The sequence below is a fragment of the Plectropomus leopardus genome, chromosome 5, assembly GCF_026936395.1.
Source record: "Plectropomus leopardus strain MGB_pleo_1.0 chromosome 5, ASM2693639v1, whole genome shotgun sequence".
NCBI classification, from domain to species: Eukaryota; Metazoa; Chordata; class Actinopteri; order Perciformes; family Serranidae; genus Plectropomus; species Plectropomus leopardus.
The window spans coordinates 22123466-22137938 of record NC_142180.1 but is presented as its reverse complement, the minus strand read 5'-3'; the positions used below and the strand labels follow the sequence as shown (position 1 = coordinate 22137938).

At 40.3% G+C, this 14473-nt stretch overlaps 1 long non-coding RNA gene across 1 annotated transcript; it reads right to left on the bottom strand.

The window, feature by feature from the left end:
* Positions 1-658: 658 nt before the first annotated feature.
* Positions 659-10444, bottom strand: LOC148189569 (uncharacterized). The gene is made up of 4 exons (XR_015776539.1): positions 10018-10444; positions 9801-9873; positions 6449-6544; positions 659-803 (listed from the first exon to the last, which is right to left on the bottom strand). It is a non-coding gene; the product is annotated as an uncharacterized LOC148189569 (long non-coding RNA).
* Positions 10445-14473: the final 4029 nt, after the last annotated feature.

Below are 14473 nucleotides of genomic sequence, written 5' to 3'. Positions count from 1 at the left end.
GTGAAAAAGCAATTACAGGACCGGGCAATATGAAAACCAACTAATTAAAATAGAAATTCTGCATGTAATTATTACCATTTTTTTTTTTTTTTAAATGAGCAATGCTGGAGAGGAGAATATGAATAGTGATTAAGTAATTCATTCATAAGTTTTTCTTCCTAGGTTGATTTTGGAATTTCCAAATTTATTCATTCATGGTTCTTTCATATCTTATCTAAAAAATAACCCTTTAAAACCTGAGCAAATTGGCCTGTTGTCTTTCAAGAACAGAAGAAATAGTTATTGTGCAACTTTATATTAATATATGTATAAAAATGAGTTTTCTGGACTTTTTTTTCTTTTTTGTTAATTTTCTAGTTATTTACTCTCTCTCTATTCGTTTGGGTTAATTTTTTGCAATTTGCAGGACTTTTCTTGCCAAGTTGGCCACTCTTCTCATGTTTTCTAACGAAATCAAACCAAATTGCTAAAGTATCAAATGCTTGTGGAAGGCATCTGAACATAGCACAAGAAAACTGATATTGATCCAGGTTTCAAAGGGTTAATAATCTTATTTTACATATAAATATAAACTTAATCCTATTTTATATAAGACAGTTTCAAAGTACTTGGAGTTTGAAAGAACTTCCAGATGAACTTTTCAAGTGTTTACCTCTGTGTCTGTAGTGTGACTCATCTGATGATTCATGTCAGGGGGGAATTCCACTTTTCACACATGATGAGGAAAGCCCACACTTACTGTTGAAAAGGTTTATTGGCTCCCAGCAGCATTTAGTTCCAGCATGATGTCCTCAAGTGATTTACTGCAAGAGGGGGACAAAAGTACAGCAACCTTCTTCACTGACTCAGAGTTAGAGGGAAACTTGGTGTTTTCAATCTGGACTCTTTTTACTCAAGTTTTTGTGTTTCAGTGATTAATGAAGACAAGTACTAGAACTTTAAAATTTGTCCAGCTGCAGCGGCAAAACAGACTGCAGTGTAATCAATTCAAGTATTTGTTCTCCGTCAACTCACGTCCATTAAAAGTGCTTGTATTTGTCACTGACACACTTAGAAATGCCTGACAACATCACGGGCAAAACCCTAAAGAGACAGGAAACATTTCCCTTACCTTTCGCTGGTCTGTTTGTTATTGTGACAAAGTCTCGCTCGAGGAGGCATTTCATTCTGAAATCTGACAAGAAGTGACTCGTGCAGGAAAAATAATGATGGAAACATTGAGTTGGAGAGAGAAGTGCTGGGAAGAGTTTGTTGTGTTGGAGTAGAGAAAATGTAGCTTAGTGTTACTTAACAGATTTTCAATGCCTTGGGTGAATATTTAGCTGATTTAGACAATGTGGAAAAGGTTTCAGAACAAGACTTCTCCTTCAGCGAGATACGGTTACACAACCAGACGCAATCAGTTAAAGGTATGCAAAAACATTTCATTTCTCTGTAGGGTCCTTCACATAATGTTTTCAGACACTTATAATAACAATCTGTGCCGGTCAGTGACAAAATCAAACATTTTTAGTGGACATAATAGACAATACATAATTGCTTATAGGGATTACGTTGCAGCTTGTTCCACCAATGTGACTGGAGCAGTCTCACTCAAAACTGTAATAAGTTAAAAATGGTTGTCTCCATTAGTCACTCAGACACACAAAACATGCAGAAAGGGCCTAGGCTCAAACTACTGACATTTTCCTTTACGTGTGGGCAAAAATCTAGCATTAGTGTGTGTTAGTGTTAGTGTTAACCAAACCTGTACTATGATATAAAATATATAAATAATACACAGAAAATCCACTCAAAGCTCGGGGGTGACGTGGGCATGGTCCATCCTTACATAAGTTGAGGGATCTTTAAAAACAGACAAAAACTATAATGTTAAACTTGCTCTTTCCTTTGACAGAAAGATAATGGGCTCTTTTCACGGATGACATTTTGACTTGTGGCACAAGTGTAAATAATGAAATGAATGATGAATGAATTCCATTTAACTCATTTGATTTCAGGGTCCCGCTATCGTGCATGCAGCTCAGTGTAACTCTAAATGGAGCACTTGACTAGAGCAGAGCCATCGTTATTGTCATCAGTGACACCTGTCTGCTGTGAGAAACACCCTGAAGCTTTTTGTGTGTCGATTGTGGTTTCAGTTCAGAGCCACTTGCAGTTTAGTTGAGTTTAATTCTGTTATAAAGTGAACGGTGCATTGGTTACCAGAGTAAAACTGTGAATGAGATGGGTCATGGGTAAAATCTGAAATTGCCTTTGGGTACGCACCTTAACTGTGTGAAGTGAAGCAAGTGCACAAGAAGCTTTCTGCTGAGATTAAGGGACATACAAAGACCAGACAATGTTCTGGGGCCTAAAGGGGGCTCATTAAACATTCAAAATTGCCTCTGCTCTCTTCATCAGTCACTAGAATGGGAGGTAGAAGGTGGCTGTGGAGGGTGGTAGGTGGTGGTGGTGGGGGGGCAGTTTTGATATTTTTGTCTTGGATTTAATTTCCTCCCTTTACATATTTTATCAAAAATCCTCTCCCCCACTTCCTTAATCCTCCCCTTTTTATCTTCCTCTCCTCCTTTCCTGCTGTCTTCTGCCTGCTATCCATCATGCAATCTGACTTTAATATGCTTCACTGAGGAATATAAGCCATTCATCATCACATGGTGAGGCCCTGGACACTGCCATGCTACACATTTCATAGGCCAGTAAGCCAGCAGTAGCGTGGGCCAGCTGTAGAGCTACTAATGCCTCTATTTATTCCGCCAGGCAGGCGCCGTACAATCCGTCACTCCAGACCCGACTTCCCTGACTCTGTGTCACGTCTTTTATGCTGCTCCTTAGTAAACATCTCTCTAGTCACCTGATTGGCCTTTGGAAGGAAGGATGACTAGATGGATGCAGGGAGACAAAAAAATCATGCATGGGTGAGAAAGAGAGAGTGAGTGGGAGGCACAGGTAACATATGAGACTGAGAAAGAAAATTAGTGTAAAGAAAAGCTGATGCAGCAAATAAAGTGGGCATAGTTCTTAACTTTCAGGGGACAGTCAACATGTTTATAGCCACACTAACAACTCTGGGGATGGCAATGTCAGTTGGTCCATAATGTTGATCCAGAATGAAATATCTCAACAAAGATTGGATGGATTGCCATAAAATTCTGTACAGATATTCATAATCCCCACTAGATGAATACTAACAACTTGATCCCTTGACTTTTTACCTATTGTAGCACCACTCACTTGTAGTTTTGAGTCAAATATCTTGGCAACTACTAGATGGATTGCTGTGAAATTTGGTGCAGACATTCATGTCCCCCTCAGGGTAGCTTTTATTAACTTTAATGATCCTTTAATTTTCATTTAGTTCCACATTCAAGTCAAAATTGTAATTTGTCCAGAACTTTGGTTTGCGACCAAATACTTTAAAAACTAATGACATTTCCATCAGCATCTGCTTGTGTTTAGTGATAATTAGCAAGCAAGTAAACATAACTTTGTTTATATAGCACATTTCATTCCAGGTGGAAGCACAACGTGCTGCACAGTGTATGAGCTACCACAGAGGTTGCAGCCACAAACATGATGCAGCTAGGGTAAAGATAAAAAATAAATTAACCAATAGATAAATAAAAAGTAATATATGTGAAGAAATAGGAATAAAAATTTAACTAATTAAGATCAACAACTGACTGCAAAATTAAAGGCAAATTAGCAGATATTAGTTGTCATGGTCTCTGCCCTGTCTACAGTCCCTGTGTTTTCTCCCTGATCATGTCGCTCTAATTCCCCATAACTGCCATTTTCCTTTACTTTCTTTCAAGCTCCATCTCCTCACCTGTACCCCTCCCCCCTCCCCCGAGTAATGTATCATGATGATATTGTAAAATGGGGATTCTGGTAAGTCCTACTCCTAGTAAGGTGTTAAACATACTCATGTTAGCATGTAGCTCAAAGTAAGAGCCAACATGCAACCTCAAAGAGCCGCTAGCATGGATGTAGACTTGTTGAACAACAAATATATTTCTAAACCTGAAATTTCTTGCAAGCTACCCATGTATAGTAGAAATATGATGCTAGAGTTAAAATACACTTACTTTCGATATTACTGCTAGTGCCTAAAGGAAGAGCGGGGTCTCCATATGTGTGACACAAAGGACCACAATCTTATAGAATAAACATTTACAAGCAAACAACAGACTCCACAGCAGAGTCCTTGCCCCTGGCAAAAAGCAGGGTGTGCAGGATCACAGGGATATAGACGTCTGCGGGGAAAATGAACTCATATTATCAAATACCATTCACGCATTGCTGTTAAATGACTGCAATTATTCTTTGAAGCACGATTAGCCTGCAGGATTCTCTTGAGAACAGTGTGGTGGATTAACTATGTCAGCCTGACACTTGTGTAATTTGACAGGGGGTTGCAAGGAAACACTGCGAGCTGAGGAACACACAACTTACACAATATCATTGTGAAATATGTTGCGAGGTCCTGCATTATAAATCTTCAGAAAAAATAGTGAATGATTAAACTTAATCACACACAGTCATGAAATAAGGAAATATGAAAAAGAAAAGAACTTTGGGCTAATTAGCAGAGCTGAACCATGATTTATCACAGGTCATCCAAGTCCAAAATCCTCACATTATCTAACATCACTAATCCTAATGAGGACCTTGTGCTGTTTTAAGGTTTGCTGATAATTTGTGCCAGTTGGACATGTCGAACATACTTGATTAATGGAGTCAAAACCATCCAAACAAGTGACCTCTCTCTTTGTATGGACATCTGGCTTGGTGTTGAAATGAAACTGCTCCAGCATTTTAACGGCTGTAGCATTTCCCAGTACACTACATCATGTACAGTTGTCTCTGTGTTTTTGTCCTTGGGTCAGTCGCACTGTTTGATCTCAAATGTTCCTTTTCATTCCTCCTTGTCATATGCCCTCAGCTCTTCCAACTTTCCCTCGTTCCCGCTCCACCTTCTGCCTCCAATAATAAATCACCTTACCTGTCTGTCTCTCCGACCCTGACCTTGATAACTATTGATGAGACGATGGAACTCTTTATTCACAACCTCATCTGCCTGTCATGCTGACGGAGAGAGAAAAAGCAACCCAACCGTAGTGTTCGGATACACACATTCAGAGGCAGACAGTGAAGGAAGAGATACATGCAGAGACATGAGGGGAGAGCAGGGTCAGATGGGACGATGTCTTTTTAGTAGGTTAGAAAGCAACTGTGTCATTTACCATGCTCATAGTCAGCCACACCCTTTTCACTTTCAACCTCAAAGTGGAGACCTTCAGACTATTCATTACATTTTATTCAAAGTTTTGAAACCTGTAGAATTTAAGTATATAAGTTTTGCCACATACAAAAAAAAACATATAATGAGAAAGCTGATTTTCTGGCCTATCGGTTTGTGCTAGTTTTAGCTGTGTGAATTTTTGAAGGTAGCTAGCTCAGGAGTCTGAAATGTGTCTGCTCTTCGTGGAGCGGTTGGTATAGTTACCCAGGGGCTGTTGGGAGTGTATTGTTAATAAGTGTTCCAACTTTACAAATCAACAAAAGCAGACAGTTGTGGTTATTGACTTCTAAATAACTTTCTCAGCTTTTCTGTAATAAAACAATTGCATATTGCCTATGGTAACCAAATTTAGCAGATAGGTGCCACTAAAATAAAGACTCAGAAGACAGAAAAATCTATTTATCTAATTTATAAAAAAAAACAAAAAAAACAACTGTTTTTCTTTTCTCAATAAAACTTTCAACCTGACGAAGTACTGACGTTTTTTATGGGCATGTGAAAGGTGCCTTTTGCCATTGTACAGTTACACCAAAATTAAATTAAATTAAATTACTGACAAAGCTGTGCTATTTTATGAGTTCAAAACAAGAATGGGGCCTAAATACACAACGCATGTAACAAGTGTAAATTGACATGCTGTCTCTAAATGTCCAAAACTGGTGCAGGAGGGTGTGTAGTGCAGAATTTTGACATATAAGTCCACTGACAAAGCATCAGTGTTTGACAAGTTGGCATGAGAACAGGTTGGCAGATAGGGATCAAATTATTTTCATAACTGCTCAAGTTGTCTGAGAGTAATGGAGGGTTATGTCATGTAGACACAAAAATGTCCCACTTTTTTCTACCTATAACCTCTACCTTCACTCCCTTGGGTTAAAGGCTGTGTGTGTTGCCTGACCTCTGATTCCTCTGAGGACAGCTACACGATCCTCTTCTTTAGTGATTAGCAGTCTGTAATTTGTCCTATGCAAATGCAAACCCTGTGACAAGCTAACATTCGTTTCCCCCAACCCACTGGCCTCTGTGACTGATAGGACATGGTAACAGTGTGGAAAGTTAATCTAACTGGTCTTCCATCATCATTAGAGTTATTGATAGGCTGTGGAGAGCAGTGAGGGCCAGCAGACCAGCAGGGCAGTGTACCTGTAGTCCTCTCCAGCTGTCCTTTGGCCTCAGCCCCGGTCTGATTTACTCCTATAGATTAGCTGTCAGTGGAGGTGAGGTGATCTGTCACAGCACCTGCACACAGGGCCCATGAAAGAGAGAGGATATAAAGGAAAACATATATGAATTATGCAATACTGAAAACGAGTCATTTTATTATGCCTTTGAGAATCTGCTTCTCTCCTCTTTTTCTCCCACTTGTTGATCTGTTCTCTGTCACCACACACTTAAATTTGAGTCCTATGATATGATGTACTGTGGTTTTGCCCTCGGAGGTCCAGTGCCCAAGCTGCTTGTTCTCCATGTTTGGAGGAGAGTGATAAATTTCTTTAGACTTGCCCTTTGTGTTGTCTGCACTGTTGTCTGTGGGCCAGAAGTTAATGGCCATGTTTGACGCTCCTCCAGACGACTTATGAAAGTGTGTGCGTCTGGTGACGAGAGCAGTGTGTATTTACAGCCACGCTTTGCTCCGCTCGTCTACCGAAATTTCGTCCTGCAGAGACTAATATGGGCACCCGGGCCACTAAATCTTGTGACATATCAGACCTCTGAACGGGAACAGTAAACATAGCCGGCTGCAGGGAGGACAGAGACACTGGCTGATCAATAGAAACAGCATTTGCTTCCATTGTTTTTCCTCCTCTCAGCAGAATCGCCGTTCTCATAAAGAATCTGCTGCCTGCAATTAGGGTGGGCTTGCTGATGGTGTCTTGGGTGGACAGGGGATTAGATTTAGAAAAGAGGGTGAGGGGGAGGGGGAGAGAGGTGATAATGGAATTGAAACAGCAAAAAACTGGCTAATGAATGAGAGTCAAAAGGATCAAAAAGCATGAAAAATGATAAGAATAGAAAGATGCAGGTATTAGTGGGTGGAGAAAGATGTGTTCAGTGAAAGAAGCAGCGATCTTTAAATGGTTATTAAAAAAAGGCCATGCACTGTAATACCTACAATGGTGTGTCTCTCTCTGCACATGCATTCGTACTACTACACTTTTGCACACTGAGCAGATTGGTTTGATTTCTTTCAAAAACATGGGGGGAAATGACAATAAGCAACTTGGCAAGAAACATTATAGAAACTGCAAGAAATAAGTAGATTTTGAAAATTATTTTTAACAAAAGCTGGGGAATTTTCAAGAGACCTCTGTTATTTTTCATTCTAACCCATTTTGTTTGTTTGGTTGTTTTGGGGGGTTAGTGTTTTGGGAGGGTGGGTTGCTTTTTTGTAGGCAATTCTTTTTACTAATTTATTGCTAATTTCTTGCTAATTTATTCTTAAGTTTCTCATTGCCTTCTTCCCATGTTTTTGAAAGAAATCAAGCCAATTTGCCCAGGTTTCAGTATACAGTATAGTGTCCAATTAGTATTATACATTCATATTTTTAAATGAGGGTTTTGATGATTGTGACTGCTTCAGCAACATGAATTTCAGTAATTAAATAGATTATGTTTCTGTCTGAGTTTAATACTTCATTATGGTGTTAAACCTCCTAAAATGTCAACAATATAAAGCCCCATTTTGATCATTTCTCTTCGTCTGAAAGAAGCTGTGATACGGGTGGTTGTGGAAAAGGTGACAGTCAGATGGCATCAGCATCAGAAACAGCATGCAGTGCACTACACATGCACTTAATTGGGTTAGAGAACATGCTGATTAGTGATTGGCAGGGGAATGGTAGTTTAAGATTTGCTTGATTTGAGTTTAGTCGAATTTTAAATATATGAGAGGACTGGAGCCAAGATGTGGTCTCCCTTAATGAACTAAGCTGCATTTCTTCTATACAGTTTCATGCCAAAACTTGGCAGTAGAGACAGTGATTTACAGTACTTATCTGAATAATTTGAAATACTTAAGCAACATATATCTGAAATATCAATAAAGCAGGCTTGAATTTAAAAGAGTACACCTATAACATTATTGAACCCAAAATGGACAAAACAAGAAAAAAAAAAGATGCAATAGAAGCAGATATTGTCTCTTTTATTTCACACTTTTTTTGGCACCTACATTAGCCACAACGCTACAACTACACCCAGGTAATCAAAATTACCTGGCCAAACATCATCCCAAACTCGCCACACCAGAAGAAATAAATCGGGTCGTGTCCAGTTGCCTGACTCGGCTGAGAATCAGGTTCATGACGCCGAAGAGTCAGGCCAAATAAACTGTCCCAATTCCAGCTGCTGACACTGCCAATGCTGGGCAGTTACCAAAAATGACCTGGCCCAGCATTGGCCCAAACTTGTCGCGATATTTCAGGTTGCATGCGATTGCCAGACTTGGATGAGACTTGGGATAAGACGCCCTGATGGCTGCCAGCACTGCCATCACAGAGGAGGTCCAATACACTTACTTCTTTAAACTGAATACCTCTTTTTTTTCAGTCTTAGGCCCCAACCAACACAGACTCAAGTGACATCACTTGAGGCCATTTGTCAGACCTGTCTGGAGCCACTAAAGGGTTTACAGAACTTTTTTTATATATGTTATATACTCCCCAAGACCTATAAATAGACTGGTGTGCAAAATCTGTGCGGTCGCCCTTTAGCTGAATATTGAATTGAAAGTGAGAGCCAGAATAGCTGAGGGACAAACGTGAATATATGAGAAAGCAGATTCTGTTTCATGACCTGGAGTAACTCGTCTTTGCCTGCTCTGAGTGTGTTCCAGCCTAAGTGAGTATTTATCAGCACCAACGCATGCGGACACACAGAGCTGTGTCTGACAGCCATGGCCCCACGTTTTGCTGTAATGTCAGTCTGGGGAGTTCCAGCACGTTCACCACGTCCTGCTGGTCTCTGGACGTGAGACAGGGGACTGGTTCGAGCACTCTCACTGCCTATTACTGCTGAACAGGCACACCTGACCCTCCATAAATTTGTCGCCTGCTTTGCTGCTCATTTCCATTGCTAAACCAGTACTGTCTGTCTGCCTGTCAGTTCCTCTCCCTCTCTGCCTCTCTCTTTCTCACTTCTCTATCTTCTCTCATTTTTATTAAAGGCAAAGTGATTTTTTCATTACACATGTCCAAATTTGGCTCCCGCTCTCCGTTTGATATCACTGGTTCATCTTTTGGGACTGGAGCAATATATGAAAATGAGATAAGGATGTATTGACCGCTGACTTTTAGAGCAAGACTAAAAAACTCCTCAATATTAGACCCTGAACCCCGTTTGAGTTGCAATAACAACAGTAGCTTTATGAAAAGATGAAGAGGATAACCTTTAAAAGAAAAATGTCATTTTAATGTGAGGCAATATCCCCAAACAAAAGCCTTCAAGACGTATTACTGAACCATCCATGGCCAAAGATACACAAAAGTATTCTCACCTCGCTATGGCGGTATCATGCAGATAGCTTTGGTTTAATTTGAACATCTGAGATTTTGGCCTCCACCCCAACACTATGTAGGTATGGAGAAAAGCACAAAAAAAATTCATTTTGAACATTAACCTGTGACTGTTACAACCTGATCCATCTATTAAGGCTATATGTTCATGTTTTCATTTTTTTCAATTGTTATTTCCTGTTATATTTTGTTACTCACGTGTCTAATGTTGCATACACCTCAATTCCTGCCCTCGAGTGTTTCCCTCCTCTGTGATTACCCTCCTCACCCTCATTAGTTTCACCTGTCGCTCATTTCTCAGCCTCCCTGCTGCATTTAGTGCGTGTGCTCCCTGTTGTCTGTGCCAGTGTGTTTTCACTGTTTTCTCTTCAGCAATTTTCCCTATATTCCTGTCAATCAAGCTATCTCCTGTATTTTTAGTCTCTTGCCTAGCGTTTATTGGATACCTTTGCACGTTTTTTTGGACTGACTCCTGTTTATTGAACCTTGATTCAAGTTAACTTTTATTTTTTTATGTTTGAGTCGTGTGTTTGAGTCCCTTCTTTGTTTTTGCCTGTACGTCCCGATAGTGAGGAGGCGATTTAAGTTATAGATCATTCCATTGCGAAAAAAAGGGCAGGCAACCGCTGCAATAGAAGTAATCAACATCACATGTGTCAAGTAATTTGGGTAAACTGATCCTTTCAAACATATTGCATTGAAAAATCCCAGTATTATTTTTTTCTTCAACAGAAGAGGTGTAGAGGGTAGCAGCATCCAGTGTAAAGGATGGGAAGTATTACAAGCCCAAACAAGATCACAACAGTGCTGAGACCCTGTGGGGGTTAGCAGGTTGCCTGGGCACTGTGAAGGTGTTGCTACCAGGGACATGCAAAGAAACAAAAAGGCTACAAAGAGATATTGACATATCTGCCTTTAAACAGAAAACTTTTTTTGTGGTAATAAGGCCACAATTTCCTGTCTCTATACCATGCATCCATAGTGACTTCTAAGGCTGAAAAATGAAGTAAACACAGAGGTGCCAGAAACTGCAGTTCATCAAATGGCCAGTTGAGGCTAACTCTGAAAGCGAGTTAATCCTCATAGACACCACCAATGGTTTCGGTCTCTATAGCTAATTTCCCCCTATGGGACAGCTGTACAGGGTGTTAAACCTTTATATAACTCACCTGTTTTAGTGTTTTTTTAATGCTTAAACTCAGATCAACTTCATTTAAGTTTATTTGCATAATTTAACCATCGTCACTCCCCCTAGCTCCACTCTCTCTTCCAAATATTGTCACCTCAAACCAGTGGGTGGTGTCACAGTGGCTATGTCCATTATATTTATTCAGTCTGTGCACAATACAAGAGGAGAAAGTACTCCACCTGTTCTCTGTACCAATAGCGCTCCAGTAAGCTCCCTCTCACACACGCCTGTCCAGCATAATCCTTCTCTCACCGGGACACCCTCCTGACCTTTCTGCGCTCTGTGGGCTGACCTCCTGTATGAATGTGACTGTGCTCTTCTCTGTGTGCCATTGAATTGACATGTTGGCACAGTGCCCCACTGCACTGCCGAATCTGGGTCAGAGTGAGCACCCATACAAGCACATACACACACAGGCAGACTTTGGCGACCTTCTTTTGAGCTCTTTCCAAAAGACGTAGTGTGCATCGGGCACATCAAAGAGTTGTTTTAGCAGCCAGTGAGATCAAGAACAATGTCATGTTGTATTAGTCCCATCTGAAACATCTGATGCATAAAATTGCATTTTCTCTGCTGCTCAGCAGAGTAAGATGGTGATTGTTGCTTGTCACTGAATCACTTCTGCAAGCTGATTTAATCAGATACAGGGAAGGATGCGGTTAACCTGTAGATTTGCTAAAATTAGATGGAAGGAGGACTAGAGATGGGACGGACGATGCTGGTTAAATCGCCCATAGGGAGACTGTGTGCCAGGGGAGCTCAAGGACAGCATAGTTAATGGGGCATCAGACAATGACAGGGAAGAAAGGAAATGGGGCGGATGTTGAATAAAAGGCGGCTGACAGGCGAGAGACACGTGACATGTGTTGGAAAATTTCCCTTTGTGACACAAGGATGAATAGTAAGCATAAATGGTGGGGAACTGAACACCACATTCAGTTACTTTGATGGTATCACTGAAAGCTTTTACAGTCAATGATATTTGTCCTCATGCTGTTACATTTCTTTTACTGTTTTTTGTTGACTGTATCATGTCTGAGTTCATCAAAAAAGGCACCTGCTTTCACCACTATTAACAATTAATAGTTGATTTGTTAATTTGTGCACACTGCTTGCATTTTGATAAGATTTTATGACGTGGGATTGTTTTGCTCAAGATGCTGTCACTCAGTTTGTTAGTCCTGCCGCAGCTGCCAACCTGGATCCCAGGCCACAGCGGGTTGTCAGCACTCAGCCGTCAAGTGAGAGAGTCTGTGTGACACCTCTGCCCTACTTTCTTGGGACACGACCTAGCAACACTTCTTTCTGTGTGTGTGTTTGTGTGTGTGTGTCTGGGGAAAGACACATACATGTGAGACTAGCCCCCGGTTGGCCAGCTGCATGGCCGCTACCCTCTTTTCTCTCCAGACAGTGACGTTTGCACTCTGTGTGTGAGTCAGCGCGAAATATCCCTGCTGAGTTCACTTCACAGAGCTGTCAACTACACGTGTACATGCATGTATCCCTGTGACTCATGCAGTCAGCATTTAAGCACAGTGTGAACAAATGTTGTGAATGCATTCTTGTCCGAGGACCAAAAGCTGTTAGTCAGTAAGATGAGGTACTTTAAAGAGAAAACATTTGTGTAAGAAGAGGTTATTTTTGGGTTTAGTGTAAGGGCTGGGACTAGAGTAGGTCTATTATTACATCTAGTATTGAGGTTGGGCTTTCGAATTAGTTTTAAAGGGAAACTTCGGTATTTTTCAACCTGGACCAGAATTTTTTCATGTTTTTGAGTCTAAGTGAGTAATGGGAACAATAATTTTTGAAATTGGTTGATTAGTGAGAGACGCTCCAGCTGCACTGGTGGAACGTGTTGCGATGTAACCCCTAAGTTGATACAGAGCTTGAGCCCAGAGTCCGTCATACTAACTTAAGTTGCTCAGTGGCACATGAAGCTGAAAACATTCAACTACCACATATAAAATGACTCGGATGATCAGTACTACTTTCACATTATTGGACCCATAGAGCAAGCACTCTAAAGCCTTCTGCCGCCCAGATGGCTGCTTTCAGTTGAGTGCTCTGCTAATTTGAATGGGTATCAATTAATTTTACCTTGTGGCTTTTCTAGACTTTCCAAATGTTATTAGACCGAATGGATCATACATGACAGTAAAATGAGTCATCTCATTGAGTTGTGATGCTCAAAAAATGTTTCCACTGATTTACAGATTTCTCTTCCACAATGTAAGTTTTTTTTGGCCCTTTAAGTCAAATGGGTTTTGAAACCTGGCGCACTTCTTGAGGGCCTGATCCCTATTGGCAATTGTTCACCATAATTATTCATCCAAAAAAAGTACTTATTTTTTTTACCTTTCACTGTCCTTTTTGTTATTGTGACCAAGTCTCGCATAAGGAGAAGTCTTGTTCTAAATCTTTAAAAGATTTTTAGTGTCTGGCTGACTTTGACATTGTGTAAAAGTCAGCGAGATTTCAGAACAGGACTTCTCCTTGTGTGAGACTTGGTCACACACAGTAACAAACACTGAAGTTGGAGAAGTTTCTCTCAATACTGGAACACTTTCAAAAATGTTGTTCCGATAACTCACTTAGACACAAAACACAGGAAAATAGGATCGATAGGATTTTCATTATCATAACACTGTTGTAGTCTGCTCACTTTTCTTGTGGAGGCATTTGTGCTTCTTGGACATGAAAGCAACAACTTTTTAAAGGCATGGTAACACCACATTAGATTATTCTTTTTTACAGTAAGCCTGATTAGCTTAAAAATTCTGAACTTTTCCATGACTTTTCAAAGGCTCATAATATTTTGTTCTTGTTGCACATGCCCATAACTGTAATTTCAGCGAGCTGGTACACAGACGGAGAGACAGACTGTAGGGAGGAAATAAACAATGTATGATGGTGAACAAACATTGTCACACATTGACAAATATTAGAGCTATGTTATGTCAGACATTTTTGAAAATAAATGTGCCATCATCTTACATTATAATGTTAAAATTTCAAAATACACACATAACAGAATTACATGACTTTTCCAAAACGTTTTAAGGATTTTTCATTAATTCCATAACTTTTCCAGGCAACTTTTCCAAAATGTTATTCTAAAATTCCATGACTTTTTTAGGTTTTCCATGACTATGGGAAACCTGTGGAATAACAATCTCTATCTTTAACAAAAGCTAAAGGTGACTAAATATTTAGTGTGATAGATTACCTTCAGTGAGACTCTGTAAGCTGATTATCACACAGCTGGGGAAGTATGTAAATCAGTGTGGTGTCAGCTCTGTGTAAAAGGCTGTGGTGCAAACTCACAAACATGCAAGTCAGATCTCTTGGTCGGTAGGCGGTCTGACAGGATCCAGCCGACCACGTTCCTCAGCAGTGACTTCTCCAGGGTGGTTCCACTGAATACCTGTGTTGAAAGCTGTGTGTGTGTGAGAGCTGCGGGGGTGC